The sequence below is a fragment of the Drosophila serrata genome, unplaced genomic scaffold (assembly GCF_035046125.1).
Source record: "Drosophila serrata isolate PLE 108 unplaced genomic scaffold, ASM3504612v1 contig_160, whole genome shotgun sequence".
Lineage (NCBI taxonomy): Eukaryota > Metazoa > Arthropoda > Insecta > Diptera > Drosophilidae > Drosophila > Drosophila serrata.
The window spans coordinates 1261339-1285065 of NW_028257058.1; the positions used below are offsets into that span (position 1 = coordinate 1261339).

The 23727-nt window shown below is 36.7% G+C and overlaps 1 long non-coding RNA gene across 1 annotated transcript in view; it reads left to right on the top strand.

Moving 5' to 3' along the window:
* The first annotated feature begins 5501 nt into the window (after window positions 1–5501).
* LOC147644550 (uncharacterized) overlaps window positions 5502–23727 on the top strand; it is a 29460-nt gene continuing 11234 nt past the window's right edge. Inside the window, exons 1-2 of the long non-coding RNA XR_015270330.1 lie at window positions 5502–5716; window positions 6269–6508. This is a non-coding gene — a long non-coding RNA (uncharacterized LOC147644550). The remainder of the gene's footprint in view (window positions 5717–6268; window positions 6509–23727) is intronic.

Below are 23727 nucleotides of genomic sequence, written 5' to 3' on the forward strand. Positions count from 1 at the left end.
AACGACACCAACAAGCTGTTGGACGACTTTATGATGACCGAATTGCGATGTGGCAAACATACACCACGGTATACAAAAGAATGAAGAAGCTGGAGTGTACCCGACCCAGATAAGGTAACACTCCCTCACACCGACGACTCGAAAATGAGCCGAAGAGTAAAGAGTAGAAGAGTCCTTTCACCTCCCAGCGCAGCGACAGTGTTCGAGGCGTAGGTTCTCGCAGTACTGAAAGCAGTCGAACTCTCATTGAATCCAGACCTCCGAAATACCAAAGTAAGGATCTACTTAGATATCCAAGCGGCCATTGAATCGCTAGCAACTGCACGGACTACATCAAAACTTGTAGTCCAATACAAGAGCCACTTAATAGACTAGCAGAGGATAACAGGGTACAAATAGCTTGTTTACTAGGACATAAGGACATTCCAGGAACGAGAAAGCTGACGAGCTCGCCAGGAAAGAGTCAGAGGAAAGCTCTATAACAACAGACACTCTTGTCTCTCTGAACTCAGCCCAGATCGAAATTCATCGCCTACCCTACAATACACACTGCAAAAGTTTCAAGGAATCGGGAGAGCAGGAGACACCGGAGCATTTACTGTGTCACTGCTCACCAACTCAGGTCACTAGGCGAAGCGGAAAAACAGTCAGTGACTGCAATCCTAGCTACCTGAATGACACGGGAAGGCACTGAACAGGGCGTGCAGCAAAACGGAGCTCAGATGTAATTGTCGGTTACCAGGGTAACCTTATTTAACCTTACCTAACTAAATACAATTATGAAATACAAATTTTTAATTTATCCTTATAAAACCGATCGGAAAACAGGTCGTAGAAAATTGACTGCATTTTGCATTCAATGCCATTTTCTGCACCAATAGTATCAACTATCACATCATCATCATCATGAAAACATTGTTAATGGAGTGCCTTTTAAGCCTTTCTTTAAGCCTGGTACTAAGATTAAAAAAACCGCTTTAAAAATGTTGGTAGCGAAATGGCTATTTATTTCTCTCGGTACCCAGTGTGACCAAAGAAATGATATAAATAGGCGAGACAATGGTCATTATGACATATAAAGCCAGCTGATTGCTGTAAACGTACTTTATGAAGTGAAATTAAAGTAAATTCAAACGGATGTAATCGCCCCTATGGAGCTGAAGGTGAAAAACCAGCACCAACGCCGTCGAATCCAAAGAACACATCATGTTTGTAGTTTAAATACCTTTTGTAAATTAAATGTCATATTATAGGCCTTGTCATTACGCTTTTGATAATTCCAACCATTTCTTGCCGGTTAGAAAATCATTCCATGCGATTTGTATTTTTTCTCCTTACATTTTCTTTCGCTTAACCACAACTGTTTAGTTTTTTTCGCTCCCTTTATTTTGTGTACCTCCTTGAATTCTATCATAAAGAAATGTAAACAGTATTGCTTCTTTTTCCCTTAATCTTTTTATTTGGGTAACCGGTTTGATTAGCCCTACTATTAACGATTTAAATATTTTATTGTCCATAATTTTTAAATTATCGATTGATACTTGATCAAAGATATTTTCCCATTGTGCCAGTTTGAGTTGTCTGATTTTATTTATACCCGTCTTTGAAAGAAACTACCAAAGTCAAGAATCCACTAGATTATAAATAGCTATCATCACATCTTGCAATTTTTTTCTTCCCATGTTTAAGGAAGCATAGCATACCTGTGCCGAGGGAGGCTGCTGTTGAGAGCCGAGAGCCCGATGCATGTAGTTGGTCCGTCTACATGCTGCCCACCAATAGCTGTTTTTTTGCGCCTAGGAGACTCATTTAACAGCGTAAGGCTATTAAATTGGGTGTCCAGCGCCAAGAACATATCAAGAGTTTTACGAAAACTCTTTAAAATGCCCTTAAAACCACTTTTGGTTTGCCGCATGTAAGACATCATCTCCCTTTCTACATCGCGACAGGCCTCACAACAGTAACGCAGGCCGATGTTTAAAGCTAAAACTAGCAGCACAACTAAATTGGAAAATAAAACCAATTATATACACAAATTAGAAGAGCTGCATGCACACGCGAAGTGAACGGGAAGTTATAAACACAAATTAGAAAATTTAAGTTAACCCCGGTGGTTAGAATCAAATTTTAATACAAAACGAGAGCGCAAGAAAAAAACACGTCCGTTCACTTGGAAAGATGAAATCAAGAATCAAGAATCAAAATCAAGAATATAAAATGTTTTCCGTAAATATTTGTAATATTCCAAAATGAATTGCAGCTAATTCCTGCTCTATAATACACTTGTTACTTTCTACTCTTTTTGGAAATGCTCTTGAAGGGGAAGTTGCAGTCCATCATGATTTTGAGTTAAAAGAGTTCCACATTCTTTCTTTTGTATTTCGTTCATCTGATTATGTGGAGTTCGATAATTTTTGTATTCACTCGTTGATCATCTTTTAATCTCAAGCTTTTTATATCGAAAATATTCGTAGTTTCACTTTCCAATCCGAATAATTCCGAATGTATTGGGTGCATAGGCTTAAAAGCTGTGAATTGAACTGTGGAGGAAACTTTTTTAAAAGGATACAGATTTTTCTCTATTTCCAATATTGGGTTTGATTACATCATAGTTCGAAAGTTATTCGTATGAGTATTAATAAAAGCCTATTTTCGGGACCTTTGATGTCGGCCATAATGTTAATAAAAATGCAATTAATGTTTTAACTGTCAAATCAATGAATCCTATCAATGGATGGGGTAATAAATATGCAATTAATTAGGGTCTCTGCATGTAAAAGGATATTTGTGAACAGGTATTCAAGCGCTCCCACAAGGATATAGAAACGACAGAGGTCTGCAGGAATGCACTCGAAATTTTTGGTTATTTGAGTACAACAAGCCTTAGTCGAAATTAGGCGTGACAGAACGGTTTCAACAAAGTGAAATGAGCATTGGTGAGCGTTGTTTTTGTTGCATACGAAATGAGTGAAATTACAACCAAGGCGTAATGGATAGAATGAGTAAATGCAAAGTAAATGTTTCGAGTACTCGGATGAAATTTTGGCATTCTCGGCATTCAGTCATTGAAAAATAAAATGAATAAATAACATACATATATATAATAATTAATCCATGTCTTTATATCCCGTTCACGTACGTGAACGTTTAAAAAGGGACGGGGGTGCAAGAGTCGTAACGGAAAAATCCACGCTCAGCTCGATCCTGGAGCGCACCCACGATCCTCACTTAAAAAAGGGAGGAAAAAATCCATGCCTTGCTCGTATACGGACATGTCGGATTTAAGGACTTTTAACTACGATCCTCACTTTAAAAGGGATAAACTGTGAATTTCCTTGTGAGATACTTGAAAAGGCAATTTGTTTTCCCATTGAAGGACAGTAACCAGCAATCGTCCCCTTGAAAAAGGATCAGGAATAGCGGGTTTTCCCACACTCATTCCATCTGCAGTTGATCGAATGCACACGCATAACAAGATGACATACACAATTAGCTCAACTAAATAGAGCTGGAGGGTGAAAGGGATACACTTGTAACGGTTTCACTGCGAAGACAGAGCACTTTTTAAAAAGGATAGAAATGGTAAGAAAGGATGTCAAGTGTTTGCTCAACATTTTTCGATTATCGTGGGTCCGCGTATAGACTAGTTGAGTCCTTGGAATCACTTCTAGGTTGCGGCATAAAAAAAATTATTTAAAATTTTTTTTAAAAGTCTATCGAAATTATAAAAAACAAGAAAGGAAGCTAACTTCGGCACGCCGAAGTTTATATACCCTTGCAAATAGAACTTCTATGAATAGGAATCCATACAATATAAATTATATATATTTGTGTTAAAAAACAATGAAGTAATACCTGCTTTCATTTCATTCACCTATACATATTATATTTGCAGTTTTACATTCACAGATTTGCATTTTTCCTCTACATCAAACGATCGTTTGTATGGCACCTATAAGATATAGTCGTCCGATTTTTATGAAATTTGCCACAAAATTTAAGACTTATATAAAATGGCTATACCTCAAATTTGATGAAAATCAGCTGAAAACTAAAAAAGTTATAAATTTAATTGTATTTATTTCCCGATCGTTCCTATGGGAGCTATATGATATAGTAGTCCGATTTTCATAAAATTTTACACAAAATTTTAGAATAATATGAAATGGCTATATTTCAAATTTGATTAAATTCTGTTGAAAACTAAAAATGTTATCGCCACCGCGATTGTCAGTCTTCCGACAACAGACACCGCCATTCTCATTCCTCTCAAATTTCTCGATCGTTCCTATGGGAGCTATATGATATATTAGTCCGATTTTCATAAAATTTTACACAAAATTGTAGAATAATATATAATGGCTATATCTCAAATTTGATCACATTCTGTTGAAAACTAAGAATTTTATAATTTTTTTTGTAAAACTTTTCCGATCATTCCTATGACAGCTATATGATATAGTCGTCCGATCCGGCCCGTTCCGACATATATACGAGTGAGAGTATATAGAAGACTAACTGCAAAGTTTCATTCAGATAGCTTCAAAACTGAGAGACTAGTTTGCGTAGAAACGGACAGACGGACAGACGGACATGGCTAGATCGACTCGGCTGTTGATCCTGATCAAGAATATATATACTTTATATAGTCGGAGGTGCCTCCTTCACTGCGTTGCAAACTTCTGACTGAAATTATAATACCCTGCAAGGGTATAAAAAAACTAAAGTTTAGTTTAAGTACAAAAGTGAAAAAAACATCATCTTCTTCATCTTACCTATATCATCATCAACACAATCACCACTAAAATGTACGCCAACAACATCAACTACAACAACATGCAAGGAATTTTCTGCAACTCTTGTCGGCCGTACCTCCCCATTTATGTGCAATGGCACCACCATGTTAGCACCAAACAGTACAAATATTTTGCTAACCGACCCCTTGATGGTCAAGTAAAGCAAATTATTGATGGATTTAAATATATGTTTACGAATGAGGGATCGGCTCTAAGGATTTCAGGAGAATTTCTATATGAAGCGGGCCAGGCACTGCTGCCTCATATTGAAAGAGTCCTCAGTTTCCATACATCTTCAAAAATATATTTTGAGCTGTTTGTGGAATACAAAAGGAAATTAAATCGTTCCAAAGTAAAATGATTTTGGTTACGATATCATCAAATTTATTTGATTTATACGAATCTTATACGGATAGTATAAAATTAAAAATAGATAAGTTGCAAGAGAAGGACGGACCATAACACGCATACTTAGAGTGGAGTTGAACATGATTCAATGTGTTCCTCTCAAAGGATCGGAATATTTCGCTCTACCTGCACGCCTTAAGGGCCGAAGAGCATGCATCAATGTGCAGAACAAAGATGTTTTCTGCTTTAAGTGGGCAATTGTATCCGGACTGAACCCAAAGGGAGAGCGGCGTAGTGTTTATGATGTTGATATCAACTCAGCCATCATACACACAAACAACATCACCATTGATTTTACTGTGTTGACTTCCCAATAAAACCGACAAAATGAATGTATTCGTCAAACAAAACCGTCACATAAGTCTTAATGTGTTTGGGTATGACGATGAAAAGGATAATATTTTTGGACCTCTCTTCATAAATGGAACGCAGAAGGAGCATCACATTAAATTGCTGGATGGACCAACCACCGATATCCACGAACATTATATGTGGGTCAAGAATATTTCCGGGTAAGCAAAAAATAAAAATAAAAAATAAAATAAAAAAAATGAAATGAATAAATATGTAAAAAAAATTAAATAAAAATAAACAAGAAAGGAAGCTTACTTCGGCTACCCTTGCAGATAGAACTTCGATGACTAGGAATTCATACAATATAAATTATATTTACTTATTTTTAAAAGTAATGTCTGCTTTCATTTTTTTAACCTATTCATATTATATTTACAGTTTTACATTCACAGTTTTCCATTTTCCTCTATATCTAACAATCTTATGTAGGGCAGCTATATGATATAGCAGTCTAATATTCATAAAACCTTACACAAAATTTTAGAGAAATCTAAAACGCTTATATTTTAAGTTTGATATTATTTTATATTTTTTTTTCGTAAAAATTTCCTATTTCGTAATTGTTCCTATATACGAGTGAGAGTATATAGTAGACTAGCTGCAAAGTTGTATTCAGATAGCTTCAAAACTGAGAGACATGGCTAGATTAAAAATTATATATATGTTATGATGATTATTGACTAATTCAACTTTTAATTATTTAATTGTAGTCTCCTAACTTCACAGTTAGGAAAAATGGAAATAGGCGTTCGTTCTCCAACAATTGTATTTCTTTTTCGACGAGTGAGGAAAGGGCTTAGCGGCATACCGAAAGATGTGCCAACGTTGTGAGCCAACATCCGAAGGAAGGGGAAAATAAATTCAAGTTCAAGAAAGTCCACCGCCAGCTGGAGGTACCCTTCGCTGTGTCTGCAGACTTCGAATGTTTACTTGAGCTTACAACAATAGATGTAAGTGAAAAATCACAAATAGTAAATAAGCAATATTATTATAAGCAACTAGCTGTACCCTGCCACGTTTCTCTGTGGCATATTGTGGTTAAGTAGGCACTTCTGAATACATCAAGGTTAGGCAGTCAGAGTTGTCGTTGACCATTCTCCAAATTGACTGCCAAGTGAACTACAGCTGGATAGCGTTCATGAACTAGGAACAAAAAAATTCGCAATGCAGCCTCGTTGCTGCTTATGTATCTTCCAGCTTGGCATTCAGAGATTTCATCGACAACTCGTACTGCATTGTTGTCACCATTTTCTGCCTGAACACCAAAAACTGCCATATCGCTGCCTTTATTCACGTACTTGCAGTTATATTTAATCGATTTCACGGAATTGCAATATTCTACGTTGATGTGCGCTTTGTATGATTTTGACAATAGTGGTGAGTATGGAACCACCCAACGATTGTCTACCTCAATATCACCAATTCTCATGTTTAAAGTTGCCGAAGTCCCTCCATCTTCAGTTGATCGTCTCCTATACAGAGGATATCCATCGTCCCCTGTTACGGTGTTGGCTGAAAATGCTCGAGGATATCGCTGAGAACACTTCCCGTCTACCATGCATGGTGAACATGGGTTGAGGGTACCACATGGGCCATGGATCATGTTCTTGATGACAACTTCATGCAAATCCGTATCAACCTCGGCCCGTGGAATCTCAGCGCATATAACATCGTCGATTTCGTCTCGAGTAATTTTATCATACAGCCAAATCAGTATGTGCGCATGCGGCAATCCTCTCTTCTGCCATTCTACTGAATACATCCAGCACCGCACAGATCCAAAAACTCCATGTTTCACAATGAAATCCATCAGTGACTTGAGCTTTTGTCTGAAAACACGGGCTGTGATGTCATGCCTATCCCTATACGATTGTCCAGGAAATAACAGCTGTACTATCTCGTCCCAAGCTGGATTGCATGTGAAGGTGATAAATAAATCTGGACGGCCGTAGCAACGAACATATGCCATGGCATCTTGAGCATATTCATGCATGTGGCGTGGACTACCTATGTATAAGGATGGCAAAATCGTGAGCTTTCCAACGTTGGTTGTATTACGGTCATTCATCACAGCATCCCGCAAATGGATATATTCCTCGGACCGAAGTTTCGTCTGATTCAATCGAAGGAGCCTGACAGTATATGCAGACCTGATGCATCCGGCCAATAACGACATTGCGATTCGAGCTGTAATCAACAGTTGGATTATATCTGAATGCAAGACGATTGTATTGCAGGTTTTGATCTGCTGCAAGCTGTAAACGCGCTTCAGCTACCCTTGCCCTGTCGCGTTCATTATTTTGAGAGTGAATCAAATCGATTGCTGCAGAACGCGACTGCCTAACTCTCAATCGTTTTCTCTCAAGCCTGTCTGCTCGTCTTTCTGGTGATTCCGTGTTATGCATCTGCATTGCTCTCAGCCGCTCAGTCTCTCGGATGGAGGCCCGTTCTTCGTCAGTCATATTCGTAATCTTACGTCTTTTTGCTTCTGTATTGCGAGTACGACGACCCAAACTCGACTTCTTGGGTGGCATGATTTCGTTTCTTACTGAACCTGAACAAAAAAAATAAAATTTTAATCTCCAATTTCTTCTTTCAATATGTTTTGAATGTTTGACAGGAAATGCTCAACGCATGTTGTGTAAAAATTTGGGCTTAAACGGTTCAGAACTTTTCAGGTCTATGAAGGAAGTAGACACGAACAGATCATTTTTATATATATAGATAGTATTATATTAAATGTTCTTTGACCTTTCGTTAGAAAAATTTGTAGCTAAGACCGGATCAAATGTTGGACGCATTTTTGTAGATAGTTTAACATCCCATTTGTCCGCAAATGAGTGCACAGGACTCCTATGATTTTGGCGAGGCCTTTAATTGTCATATATGTAAGGAAACTTAAGGTAGCGAATCAGGAATCACTGTCATTTTACAGGGCAATTTAAATATAGGACAGTATAGATTATCCCTGTTTTCTTCCACAATCTTTTGAAATATGATTCCCACTCATTTGTGAAAGAACTCGGGGAGATTGAGGAAAAAAAAAAAAAAATACTTTGAATCAGGAATTATATATTTCCATCTCAATATATTCCGTACAGGAAAAATGAGATGGAAATTAGATTTTTAGATACCATTCGTTTCATACCCTTGCAGGAAATTTAAATGAAAGGGATTTCAAAGTTCTTTGAAATCAATTTCCAAATGTGAAAGATTTTTCTCTACTTCGTAGGAAAGGTGTATTCCGATATGAATACTTGGATTCTGACCAAAACTAATCAGAAACTTCTCTCCCACCAAGGAACAAATTTTGTAGTAAATTAATAGTCTCCAAATGCTTTAAAGCTGATTATCTTCATGCCGTTCAGGTTTGGAGTCACTTCAAGTCTCAAACACTCAGGGATTATTTGGAACTCTACCTACTCTAAAAACAGATGTTTTGTTGCTCACAAGCGTTTTTCGGAACTTTTGGGCTATTTGTTCAAATCCACATTATTCTACAACTCCGGGCTTATCATGGCATGCGATGTTGAAAACTACAGGAATATCCCTCGAACTACTAATATTGATATGATTACATATATTCAGTTTGTAATTTGAGGGTGACTCGTTCAAAGTAGTCATAGATACACTATAGCAAAATTACACGTATCTTGAAGATTTTGACTTGAGTATGGAGTCGATATATTTAATTTATGTGAATTCAAATAATTTTTATGGATGGGGAATGTTAGAAGCACTCCTTTATGGAAATTTTAAATGGTTGATTCAATCAAAAAGATAAATGTTTAAAATTAATTATATTTGTGAAGAAAATGAGTATGGATATATTTTAGAGGTAGACTTGACTACGACCAATGACCTGCCTTTCTGTCGTGCAAACAGACTCCCTTTAAAAGCCTCAAAGAGTCCAAAATTTATAGCCGATCTTTGTGTTAAAACCAAATATATCATACACTATAAAGATTTAAAGCAGTGTATAGATAATGGTTTAGAGTTCAAATAGGTACATAGTATCCTCGAGTTCAACCAAATACCTTAGTTAAAGAAACATATCGATACTGAGACAGAGCATAGGACTGGGGCTAAAAGAAATTTTGAGAGATTTTTTAAAGGTTTTGAATAACATCTATGGCAAGACTATGGAAAACCGCTTAAAGCGCAAGGACATTCGCCTAGCAACAGAATGGGAAGCTCCACCTGTGGGTCCCCAAGGTGGGCGTCCTAGATTATGTGCGAGGGACTTGATAGCCAAGTCCAATTTTCATAGTGCAACAAAGTTTAGTGAAAATATGTATGCGATTCAAATGAATAGACTACTTAACGTTTGTGATAAGCCAACATACCTGGGTTTTGTAGTGTTGAAGTTATCCAAAAGGAAGATGTATGATTTTCACTACTCATATATGAAACCCAAATTTCAAAATACACTTTTTTTCATTCTTGGACGTTGATGCACTAAGGTCAGTACATTCAAGTGGCCCGTATGACACCAGGCACGTGCCTGTTTGGGTTAGGTGTTAGTAGGCGCGATGGAAAATATAGGACAGAATGCGAGGAAAATTGAACTACCGGCGTGCTGCCAGATTGTTAGCTTGCATGCTTACTAAGTGTGTTAGTATTAAAGATTTTAATTTGGGAAGGGTATCTACGTTAGAGATTAGTGTGTACAAATCATTATAATTTGCACATAACACTCTAAAAGGTTCATGCAGTTCAAAGGAGGTCCTACAGTGGCGCAACACTAATGGGATATAGGATCTAGTGGCTCTACATGGTACATGGAAATTAAGCTGACTCAACAAGTCAGCACTTTCCACATCACCATGTATAAGGTTAAAAATAAAGGTTATCCCTAGCATCGTTCTACGATTGGCTAAGGACGGCAAGTTTATTAATAGGAGTCTACTAGAGTAGGAAGGTAATCTTTGGTTTGCATCCCAATTTAAACCGCGTAGAGCGAAAACTAAAAAGTTCTTTTGAACCGACTCAATGCGTTTACTATGGACGCCGTACTGAGGGCTCCAAACGCAGCATCCATATTCTAGGATAGGACGAACTAAGGAAGTATATAAGGATTTAGTAACATAGGGGTCATTGAATTCCTTCGACCACCGTTTAATAAATCCAAGCACACCCCTGGCTCTATTCACCATAGACGAAATATGATCAATAAAGTCAAGTTTTGGGTCCAAGCGGACGCCCAAATCGTCAACTGTATTAATTCTTTCCAAAGAGCAGCCGTTCAGCGTGTAAGTAGCAAGCTTAGGAGCGACACGAGAGAATGTCATTAGCTTGCATTTCGAGCCATTTAAGTTTAATAAGTTTACACGGCACCAAGTTTGAAAATTATTAAGATCTGTTTGTAAATCCGACTGGCAGGCAACGTCGTTGTATTGCACGCAAAGCTTGACGTCATCCGCGTACATAAGTACTCTGGAGTTAGTCAAGACTTTGGGCAGGTCATTTATGAACAATGTAAACAATAAGGGTCCCAAATGGCTTCCTTGCGGGACACCAGATGTAACCCTTAGAACATTGGATAAATTATTCTTAAGGAGGACCTTTTGCGTCCTGCCATTCAAATAACTAGAGATCCAATTAAGAAGATCACTTGGAAAACCCATTGAATCGAGTTTTCTAACGAGGAGAGAATGGTTAACAGAGTCAAATGCTTTACTGAAATCAGTATAGATTACATCTGTCTGACAATTATTATGGAAGCCCTTTATAATATAGGAAGAGAGCTCCAAAGATTTGTTGTTGTTGATCTTCGCTTCATAAAACCATGTTGACATGGAGAAATAACTGATCTACAAAGGTGCTGTAAGTGAGGGGTGATAATGTTTTCAAATAATTTAGGGATGGCCGACAACTTAGAGATTCCTCTATAATTGCTGGCATCCAATTTGCTACCTTTTTGTGGAGAGGAATAATAAACGATTCCTTCCAAATAATGGGAAAGTGGGAGGTTTCTAAGGACAAGGTAAACAATTTCAGAAGGGGATAGCACAGGGCGTCGGCACAATACCTGAGCACACAGCCAGGAATTCCGTCGGGACCTGGCGAATAAACTGGCTTGACACGATGAAGATCTAAAAGGAGAGAGCTTTCGTTTAGGCTAGGACAGAAAATTAAGTTCGATTTGGGTATGTCGTAGGAATAAGTCTGGTATATATACGAAGAGCTAGAATAGGTTGTTTGAAAAAACTGCGAAAATAGATCGGCTATTGCCTGATCATTATTTGCGGTAGTATTTTCAAATGAAAGCGAGGAAGGATTTGTTTTAGGTTTACGTTTAGTGTTAACGAAATTATAAAACTGTTTTGGGTCCTGTGAGAACTGGGCCCTACAACGAGTTAAATAGTTTTTATAACACTGCGCGTTCAGCACGGTAAAGTTTGACCGAGCTGATAAATAAAATGAAAGGGCAGATTGAGAACCGGTGATTTTAAATTTAGCGTACAGTCTAGATTTTTTATTTTTAAGTCGGCTCAACTCTTTAGTAAACCACGGCGGTTTATTCGAGCTTGGCGGATAATATAACGGAACACATTCAGTAAAAAATGAATTCATGGCACTGTAAAAAATATCCACGGCGACTGCCATGTCATTGCACATTTATAGATCGAACCAGTTGAACTCGTATATAAAATTATTCAGCCGTTCAAAGTCCGTCTTGTGAAAACATAGGACTTTATTGGCTGGACGGTCAGAAATATTCTGTACATCAGACCCAATATCAAGAGTCACATCGAAAGTTGGATGATAAGGATCTTCGGGCTGCGTCAGAGGCGCCACCCTTGCTAAACTGACTCTCGCAGGATCAGAGACGAAGCAAAGATCGAGCAAGCGCTGTAAGGAATTTCGAACATGGTTGACTTGAGACAGCGAAATATAAACAAGCCAGCGATAAAGTCATGTTGTTATTAAATTAAATTAAATCTACTATATATATAAAAATGAATTGCTGTTCGTTAGTCTCGCTAAAACTCGAGAATGGCTGAACGGATTTATCTTATCTTGGTCTTGAATTATTCGTGGAGGTCTAGGGAAGGTTTAAAAGGTGAGAAAAATTCGATTAATTGCCGGGAAAATCCTCAAAACAGTATTTTTCTATTTCCCATACAAACGTTTTCTAAATAAAATGGAGAGTCATCTACCGCCCTCTACAGGCAGCCAAAGCATTTCCTGTCAAACATTCAAAACATATTGAAATAGGGAAATTTTATTTTTTTGTTCAGGTTCAGTAAGAAACGAAGTCATGCCACCCAAGAAGTCGAGTTTGGGTCGTCGTAATCGCAATACAGAAGCAAAAAGACGTAAGATTATGAATATGACTGACGAAGAACGGGCCTCCATCCGAGAGACTGAGCGGCTGAGAGCAATGCAGATGCACTATGAAGAATCAGCAGAAAGACGGGCAGATAGGCTTGAGAGAAAACGATTAAAAGTTAGACAGTCGCGTTCTGCAGCAATCGATTTGATTCACTCTCAAAATAATGAACGCGACAGGGCAAGGGTAGCTGAAGCGCGTTTACAGCTTGCAGAAGATCAGATATAATCCAACTATTGATTACAGCTCGAATCGAATGTCGTTATTGGCCGGATGCATCAGGTCTGCATATACTGTCAGGCCTCTTAGATTGAATCAGACGAAACTTCGGTCCGAGGAATATATCCATTTGCGGGATGCTGTGATGAATGCTGCAACTCTTTTGAAGGATGGTAAAACTACTAATTCTATTTTTAAACTTCCACTATCCGTCAATCTTGAACAACAATCTACATGTTCAATACGCAAAAATGGACCTATTGGTAAATTACTACAAGAGGCATCATTGATTATGTGGGACGAATGCACGATGAGCCATAGAGCACATATAGAGGCCGTGAACAGAACCTTACAGGATCTAAGGAACTCCTCTGCAGACTTGGGCGGGATTACTTTTGTATTTGCTGGATATTTTCGACAGACTCTCCCCGTTATTAACAGAGGCACGCGAGCAGATATCATCAAGGCATGCTTGAAATCGTCTCCCATATGGACTACGATTGAAACGTTAAAATTAAGGACAAATATGAGAGCTCATCTTCATGGAATCACTGATAGCGATTTCACACAGCAACTGCTAAAACTTGGGGAAGTAATTTTTCAAACTCCAAATTTAAGCGGTCATTGTGACATTCTTCTGGATGAGTCTCTAGGCCAAATACTCGATAATTTGGAAAATTTAATAGATTCTGTATACCCTGATATCGAGAATTTGCACGAAAGAGACTTCCATTGGCTGTGTTCTCGGGCTATAGTATCACCTAAGAATGATACTGTCAATGAAATAAATAATCTGATTGTTCAAAAAGTCCCCGGCCAAACAAAAACATACAAATCGATCGACACTGTAACGAATATTGAAGATGCAGTCCATTATCCACAGGAATTTTTAAATTCGTTGAACCCTTCTGGACTGCCACCCCATGAATTGACGTTAAAAATCGGAATCCCAATCATGCTTTTAAGAAATTTAAACCCTCAGAGCATGTGTAATGGGACGAGGCTGCTTATTAAGGAGTTAATGGACAATTTATTAGTAGTAAATATTATCACTGGCCCAGCAAGTGGTCAACTAGCTCATATACCGAGGATACCGATGATCCCAACTGATCTGCCAATCCCATTTAAACGGCTTCAATTTCCGGTAAAAACATCTTTCGCATTAACAATTAACAAGTCCCAAGGCCAAACCTTCGAATTAGTAGGGATCGATCTACGAAATAAATGTTTTACTCATGGTCAACTGTATGTTGGTCTATCGCGAGTCGGAGCCCCTGAAAATCAATTTATTTTGCTGCCACAAAATAAAAAAAAAATCAAATATTGTTTAAAGAGAAGCACTAACTAAATAAATGTATTTTCTTTTAGGGTTATGACCTCAATAATTGAAAAAAAAAATAAATAAAAAAAAGGATGAATATGTTTAATATTATTATTATTATTATGAATGTGTTAAAATTGACTAATCTAAATGTAATGTTTAATTCCCGTGCGAAGCAGTTGTTAGACATTGGAAATAATAAAGTTGCAGTGGACACCTCGACCGGATTCATCACATTACCTACAGATTTCTGTCACATCACAGACTCAAAAGTGGAGCTTATTCAGCGAGTTAACCATAATTGGCTGGGTGAACGAGCAATATTAGCAGCGAAAAATAAAGATGTCGAGGATCTTAATGCGACCATTCAGAATTTTCTTCCAGGACAGTTGGTTTCCTTCAAATCAGTCAACACCGTAATGAACCAGGATGACGTAGTCAACTATCCCACTGAGTTTTTAAATTCACTGGAATTGCCTGGATTACCACCTCACAATTTGCAGTTAAAAGTGGGATCAGTTGTCATCATGCTGCGTAACATTAATCAACCTCGACTATGCAATGGAACAAGACTGGCTGTGAAAAGACTGATGAATAACGTCATTGAGGCGACAATCATAAAAGGAAAATACAAAGGAGAGGATGTCTTGATCCCGCGGATACCGATGATTCCAACGGACTTACCATTCGATTTTAAACGGTTACAATTTCCAGTGCGTCTGGCCTTTGCGATGACCATAAATAAATCGCAAGGACAGTCGTTAGAAGTTTGTGGAATCAACTTGGAGTTTCCCTGTTTCGCGCATGGACAATTATACGTCGCGTGTTCGCGCGTCGGAAAACCGTCTTCTTTGTTTATTTACGCACCACAAAACAAAACAAAAAATATAGTTTATGAGAAAGCTTTAAATTAATTAACAGACTGTATTTTAACAGTGTGTGTCTGTGAATATCAAATTTAAACCGTATAAATAGCCAGTATTTCAGGATGAGGCAGTACGAAGTCTGCCGGGTCAGCTAGTTATATATATATTTCCAGCAGTGTAATAAGAAGCGCTTAGGGTTCTTCAAAGATGAACTGCAGGGTATGTCAATGACTATTACATTAAAAATTACAAAAATTACTTTAGATAATAGGGATGACAAAAGAGTAATAGGTGATGATGTAATTTCCACTCTAGCAATAGGTCATTATAAAACAGTTCGTAGGGAAATTGAAGGCTGTATGACAGCTTTAGAAGCAGATTCAAGGGTTTGGCTTAGCCGAATGTCTGCTCTGGCAAACACACCAAATAATGAGTAACTCTCAAAGGAAAATAAGATGATACTCAAAGTGCGCTCAACAAATTCGAAAAAAATTTAATTAGACGTTATATTTCGGTAGATAAAATGAGAGATCCAAAAATTGTTTTAAAAAAAAATTTTTTTTATTATTTTAATAATAATAATATATAATATAATAATAATAATAATGATAATAATAATAATACTAATTTATTTAAAAATACTTATTTTAAGATTAAAAATAAATTAAATATATATATATATATATAATATTAGATAACATTAAAATTGAATCAAAAAATAACAAGAAAAGAGCTAACTTCGGCAGCCTTGCAGACAGAACTTTGATGACTTGGAATCCATACAATATAAATTATATTTATTTAAAAAAAAAAGCAATACCTGCTTTCATTTCATTCACCTATACATATTATATGTACAGTTTTACATTCACAGATTTGCATTTTTCCTCTACATCTAACGATCGTTTGTATGGCACCTATGTATATGATATAATCGTCCGATTTTTATAAAATTCGACAAAAAATTTAAAACTAATAAATTTGATGAAAATTTGTTGAAAACTAAAAAAGTTATAATTTTTAATTGTATTAATTTCTCGATCGTTCCTATGGGAGGTATAGGATATAGTAGACCGATTTTCATAAAATTTTATACAAAATTGAAAAATGATATGAAAAATAAGTAGTATAAAATGGCTATATATCAAATTTGATCAAATTCTGTTGCAAACTGAAAATGTTATAATTCTCCGATCATTCCTATGGCAGCTATATGATATAGTCGTCCGATTCGGACCGTTACGACTTATATACGAGTGAGAGTATAAAGTAGACTAACTACAAAGTTTCAGATAGCTTCCAAACTGAGAGACTTGATTTCTGATCAAGAATATATATACTTTATATGGTCGGAGGTGCCTGCTTCACAGCGTTGCAAACTTCTGACTGAAATTATAATACCCTGAAAGGGTATAAAATAAATATCCAAAGGAAAACATAAAACTGCTTGTGTCCTTATTTAATTATAAAATTTCAGAGTTATTTATCCAGCTGTCCTCGGTTTTCGGGAAACCTAACCAACGTACAAGGGATCTTTTTCCTTCTCTTTTAAGTACAAAACTTTCCCAACTAGGTAGGTATTGGGAAATCTAGTTTTTTTCAGCTCTTCCTTATAGAAAGTACCCTTAATAAGATTTCCAGTTAAATCTTTTTATAGATATGTGGTTGAATATGTATTTTGAACTTTGTATATCCTAAAAATTTCAACATTCCAATTAGGAGTGTACGATTTCTCAAATACTCCCTTATATTTTGAAATTCGAACATTTCCAAAAATGTTCAGTTTGTTGCCTGTAAACATTTTTATATTATTGTAAACCGTTCCCAAGAGGTGTTTATCATTCTCAGCGTTCACATCGATAGGAGAAATTTGTATAGTCCTGTTTATTTTGTTGTTGTAAAAGTTAATTAAGGTTTTGTAGATATCAACCCACTTGCAGCTCCCGTTGTAAGAAAACTCTTTCCACCTAAGTTTTTTTAGTGTTCTGTTGAATCTCTCAACAATTGAAGCCTTTAAATTACTAAATGTTGAATAATGATTTATTTGATGTCGATTCATCAAAGACTTAAACTGTACGTTAAATTCCCATCATCTGATTGTATATGCTTTGGTACTCCATTGCTTCAACCGCATCTTTTGCAGCCTTAGTTTTAAGTGCTTCACACCACACAAATTTCGAGAATGTGTCAATTACTGTTAGTATGAAGCGATATCCATAATTCGAGGCAGAGTACTTTCCCATTTCCACCAGATCAGCCTGCCATAACGAATTTATTCCCTTTGTAATAACCCTCCGACGTAGAAACTGTTTGCAGGAGCATGCAATTCATTAACAATGCTTTGCTTACTTATTTTCGGATAAAAGACTAACAAATTATTTCGAAAATCTTATTTTTTCAATAATAGTTGATACAACAACCTCAAGTTTCTCTAATCGATCTTCAGGAATACTAACAATTAAATCTTGTTGATGTGAAATAATCGAATCCGTCAGCCTCTTTACAGACTTGTCGAATCCCGACATTTTTTACACGTTGAATATTAAATATTATATATTACCCTCTGTATCAGTATCGATTGCCAAAGACCATCAAAACTTTGTCCAATTTCTTCATCAATGATGTTAATATACTCTCAACTCATGAATAGCTTTATTAACATATTCTTTGATATGTCTGCGATGTCTGCGTTCTCTTTTGGGGAGCCACCATTTTTTATACGCCTTTTTTGTATCAGTATTTAGGTAGAGTCCCGTCTCAGTTTTCTCAAATCGTATTAAATTATTAGTGTTCTGCTTTTCATGAATATAATGTCCAAACTTTTTAGTGTTCTGCTTTTCATGAATATAACGTCCAAACTTGTCAACGGTCATGATGAGTATAATCTCATTTCAATATTGCATATATACTAAATTAGATTATAATTTTGGCCTCTCGGAGCTCTTCAATTATAGATGTAATTTCGTTTGCGTGATTTGTATTTCTAGCTGTTTCCGAAGCTATTAAAAGTTGAAGTCGTTCCACTAACTCATTCGGATCGTTCCAGTAAATCGATCGTTCCAGTATATATAGGTTTATTCGTCTCAAGTGACATGAAACCAGACCGGCAGACCAGAAACGGGGAAATTAGCTAAAAGTGGTTTAATAATTTGAGAATATTTTAATGCTCTTGTTCCTTTCACTTGTCCGTTTGGTAGAATTTTTTTTTCGGAAGGCATTAGATTTTGTAAAATTTGTCTATGTAGCTCCAGATCATCTGTATTATTATTGCTTGGAAGATGATGGAATATTAATGAGTATAATCCGCTAGTGAGTTGCCAGTTTTGCCCATCCTCAAACTCAATTGAATTATTTGATACATTTATTTGATGATTTCCCAACATTAATTGACCAGAGTCATTTTTGTATGGTCCATATGTTTTATATAAAATACTAGCTGTACCCTGCCACGTTTCTCTATGGCATATTGTAGTTAAGAGGGCACTTCTGAATACATCAAGGTTATGGCAAAAGCATCTTCCTGGTATAAGGTGAAGAAGGCAGTCAGAGTTGTCGTAGGCGGATTCAGGACTCTTTCTTGCACATTTAGTTCTCTCTGATCTTGTAGGCGTTGGAAACGCTCAGAGCTTGATTCCCTAGTGCGAGATTGAATATTTCTGATATGAGAGGTTCTCAAATTTTGTTGAGCTAGACGCTGTAAACGCTCAAGACTCGATTCTCGCGCGCGTGCTTGAGAGGTTCTTAAATTTTGTTCAGCGAGCCGTTGCGAACGCTCGGTACTCGACTCTCTAGCACGCGATGGTGCCACATATTGTATATGAATTGAAAGACGATTTTCAGTTTTTGATGAAGATTCTTCATTTCGACGTATTTTTGATGCCCTGTCCTGGGAACTATTTCTAGAAAGTTGATATCTTGATCTTTTAGGCATTTCAAAATGACAAAAGAAAAAATGCCTTTGAACTAAATACATTTATTTTTTTAGAGCTTCTCTGTAAACAATATTTGATGTTGTTTTATTTTGTGGCAGCAAAATAAATTGATTTTCATTGGCTCCGACTCGCGATAGACCAACATACAGTTGACCATGAGTAAAACATTTCTTTCGCAGATCGATCCATACTAATTCGAAGGTTTTGCCTTGTGACTTGTTAATTGTTAATGCGAAAGATGTTTTTACCGGATCATTTTGGATCATCGGTATCCTCGGTATATGAGCTAGTTGACCACCTGCTGGGCCATTTTTGTAGCGGTGGTATTTTAATTTCTTTTTTTCAATAAAAAAAAACGCTTATTGTGACATGACTGTAATAGTTAGAGATATGCTGCCGCTGATTTTTTGTAGATAATGGTGTGTTCTAAAAAAATGTAGTATATCATTTTGTTCTATCATCAATAGTTTTCGCAGCGCACGCGATGTAAGGTAGTTTTTTGATATTTTTTTAACACCTTGGATTACGTTATCGTAATTTTAGTAAGGATGCCTATTTTTTTTTTAATAAAATATAGCCTATGTCACTCAGGAATGATGTAGCTTTTCAACAGTGAATGAATTTTTCAAATCTGCCAAGTACTTTCGGAGCCTATTCAATTCATACAAACAAACAAAAAATCAAACCTTTCCTCTTTATATATAAGTATGTATGTATAGATGTATAGATGATCTCGTGCTAGTTCACTAAAATTAAAATTTTTGAACTCTCTTCAAGCACTGGTGGTGGAGATTTCATCAATGGTGATGTATGGGGTAAGGGTGTAGCATTTGGTGTTACAAAAAAGAAGAAGGCTATCTTCGATAGCATTATAGCTATCTGGAAGATACACCAATACATTGGCAAGCTCGAGCCTTATATTCTGCCCGAACTTGTCTGCTACCCGTCTCGCCGAAAAAATGTCGAACTCCATGTTGATAGGCAGCTTGTTGAAGCTGAGCTTACCCTTAACTCTACAACTGTCATGGTACTGCCGACGACTGCCGTCTAGACTACCGCCTTACTGTATCGTGGACAGGGCGTCGTAGTAGAAGTCGCAGTCGGCGCGTTGATGACATGTCGATGACAGGGGCCTATTGATGACACGCGGTACTGCAGGGAGGGTAGAGCCAGCACGAAAATATCGCTGTATGCGTGAGAGTTCTGCTGGCTCTAGACTCTAGAATCAAGAGCCAGCACGAGAGAGCAGCTGGCTCTAGAGCGCTCTCTCGCTGGCTTTTGAACGAAATGTGAGAGAGCCTGGAGCCAGTTTAAAAAAAAAGCGCGAAAAAATAGTGTGCAAAAAAATCGTATGGCGTTACGAATCTTCCACTTATCCACTCCTTGGTCTTGCCAAACTGTCTTGTTACTGCTTTATCTAAGACAAAGCCAGGGCCGAAACAAATAAAAATAAAGCTGGGAAAGGTAAAATAAATCTCCCAATTCCTGAAATCGGACGATTTATCATTTAGGTGCCATACAAACGATCGTTAGATGTTCAGGAAAAAAGCAAATCTGTGAATGTTAAACTGTTTATATAATATGTATTGCTGAATGAAATGAAAGCAGGTATTACTTCATTATTTTTAAACATAAATATATATAATTTATATTGTATGGATTCCAAGTCATCGAAATTTTATCTGTAAGGGTATATAAACTTCGGCACGCCGTAGTTAGCTTCCTTTCTTGTTTAATGATAATTCGTGGTTCTTCCTGCTGACTTTACCATCTCGTGACGTACAAAATGCTCTTCTCTCTTTCTATTCTTTCTATCTTCTGCTCATTCGCTCATACGAGTACGAAAACGAAAGTCTACTTATTGGGTTTTGAGCTTACAACTTTAAATATACATAATATGTATCACATATACCCTCATACAAATTTTAACCTGAAATCGCTATTAAAAAGCCACTTTTCGCCCATAGATTTAGAAAGATCATCAAGGGAAAGGGATCCAAGGGCAAGTCGCCCCAAATTTGAGAAAAATGTCACTACTTATAATGCTAACCGTAGATTTAGAAATTCGCAATTAAAATGGACCCAAAGGCAAGTCGTTCCAAATTTGAGAAGTAGACAGTGGACACTCGCTACTTCTGTTATAGTTCTTACATATGTGAACATGTACTTATCTAAGAGTTAGCCGGCAACCGGCACCTCATGCCAGGGATGTTAGAATCAGTTGGCAATCATATGAACACACGCGCGAGATTTAAATTTAAAAAAAATTTACCTGCAAAACTAGGGCGATGCGCTTATATATTAAAAAATAAGCTAAACTAACCAAATCAGGAAAAATCGCCCTAGATTCCAGAAAAAATGTTAACCCTAAACAATGGTGTTTATGGTGGCTTGTCTTGATTTTATGGTGCCTTTCCCTAAATTTATGAAAACCTTTTCTTAATTCTAGAACATTTTATTTAGTTTAAGGCCGATTATTATTTAGGTCGATTTTTCTAAAATCTAGAAAAATATTTTTATGATGTTTTTTAACAAAAATAAATATAATTTAACTTTTATAAATTATTATTCAAATTTCATTCTGCAATGGTACACAAACATCGGCGTGTCAATGTAAGCTTTCTGACTTGTTTTCCGCTCTCCTTGTCGGTGAAAGTTTGAATATTCAATTCGAATATATAAACAAAGATGGCCAGGAACAGTGGATGTTTGGATAGATTTTGTAAGCCTCTACCACTAGCAATCTCTTCGGGACATTTAAATAAATAAATACAAGAAAGGAAGCTAACTTCGGCACGCCTAATTTTATAAACCATTGCAGATAGAACTTCTAAGACTGGGAATCCTTACAATATAAATTATATATATTTGTGTTAAAAAGTAAGTAATACCGGCTTTCATTTCATTTACCTTTAGATATTATATTTGCAGTTTTACATTCACAGATTTGTATTTTTCCTCTACATCAAACGATCGTTTGTATAGCACCTATTTGATATAGTCGTCCGATTTTCATGAAATTTGACACCAAATTTAAGACTAATATGTTAAAGATAAAAATGGCTATGCCTCAAATTTGATGAAAATCTGTTGAAAACTGAAAAAATTATAATTTTTAATGAAATTAATTTTTCGATCGTTCCTATGGGAGCTACATATATGATATAGTAATCCGATATTAATAAAATTTTACACAAAATTGTAGAATATAATAAAATGGCTTTATATATATAACCTCTGTTGAAAACTAAAAATGTTATAATTTTTTTTGTAAAAATTTTCCGATCATTCCTATGGCAGCTATATGATAAAGTCGTCCGATCTGGCCCGTTCCGACATATATACGAGTTAAAAGGTAGCAAATTGGATGCCAGCAATTATAGAGGAATCTCTAAGTTGTCGGCCATCCCTAAATTATTTGAAAACATTATCACCCCTCACTTACAGCACCTTTATAGATCGGTTATTTCTCCATGTCAACATGGTTTTATGAAGCGAAGATCAACAACAACAAATCTTTTGGAGCTCTCTTCCTATATTATAAAGGGCTTCCATAATAATTGTTAGACAGATGTAATCTATACTGATTTCAGTAAAGCATTTGACTCTGTTAACCATTCTCTCCTCGTTAGAAAACTCGATTCAATGGGTTTTCCAAGTGATCTTCTTAATTGGATCTCTAGTTATTTGAATGGCAGGACGCAAAAGGTCCTCCTTAAGAATAATTTATCCAATGTTCTAAGGGTTACATCTGGTGTCCCGCAAGGAAGCCATTTGGGACCCTTATTGTTTACATTGTTCATAAATGACCTGCCCAAAGTCTTGACTAACTCCAGAGTACTTATGTACTCGGATGACGTCAAGCTTTGCGTGCAATACAACGACGTTGCCTGCCAGTCGGATTTACAAACAGATCTTAATAATTTTCAAACTTGGTGCCGTGTAAACTTATTAAACTTAAATGGCTCGAAATGCAAGCTAATGACATTCTCTCGTGTCGCTCCTAAGCTTGCTACTTACACGCTGAACGGCTGCTCTTTGGAAAGAATTAATACAGTTGACGATTTGGGCGTCCGCTTGGACCCAAAACTTGACTTTATTGATCATATTTCGTCTATGGTGAATAGAGCCAGGGGTGTGCTTGGATTTATTAAACGGTGGTCGAAGGAATTCAATGACCCCTATGTTACTAAATCCTGATATACTTCCTTAGTTCGTCCTATCCTAGAATATGGATGCTGCGTTTGGAGCCCTCAGTACGGCGTCAATAGTAAACGCATTGAGTCGGTTCAAAAGAACTATTTACTTTTCGCTCTACGCGGTTTAAATTGGGATGCAAACCAAAGATTACCTTCCTACTCTAGTAGACTCCTATTAATAAACTTGCCGTCCTTAGCCAATCGTAGAACGATGCTAGGGATAACCTTTATTTTTAACCTTATCCATGGTGATGTGGAAAGTGCTGACTTGTTGGGTCAGCTTAATTTCCATGTAC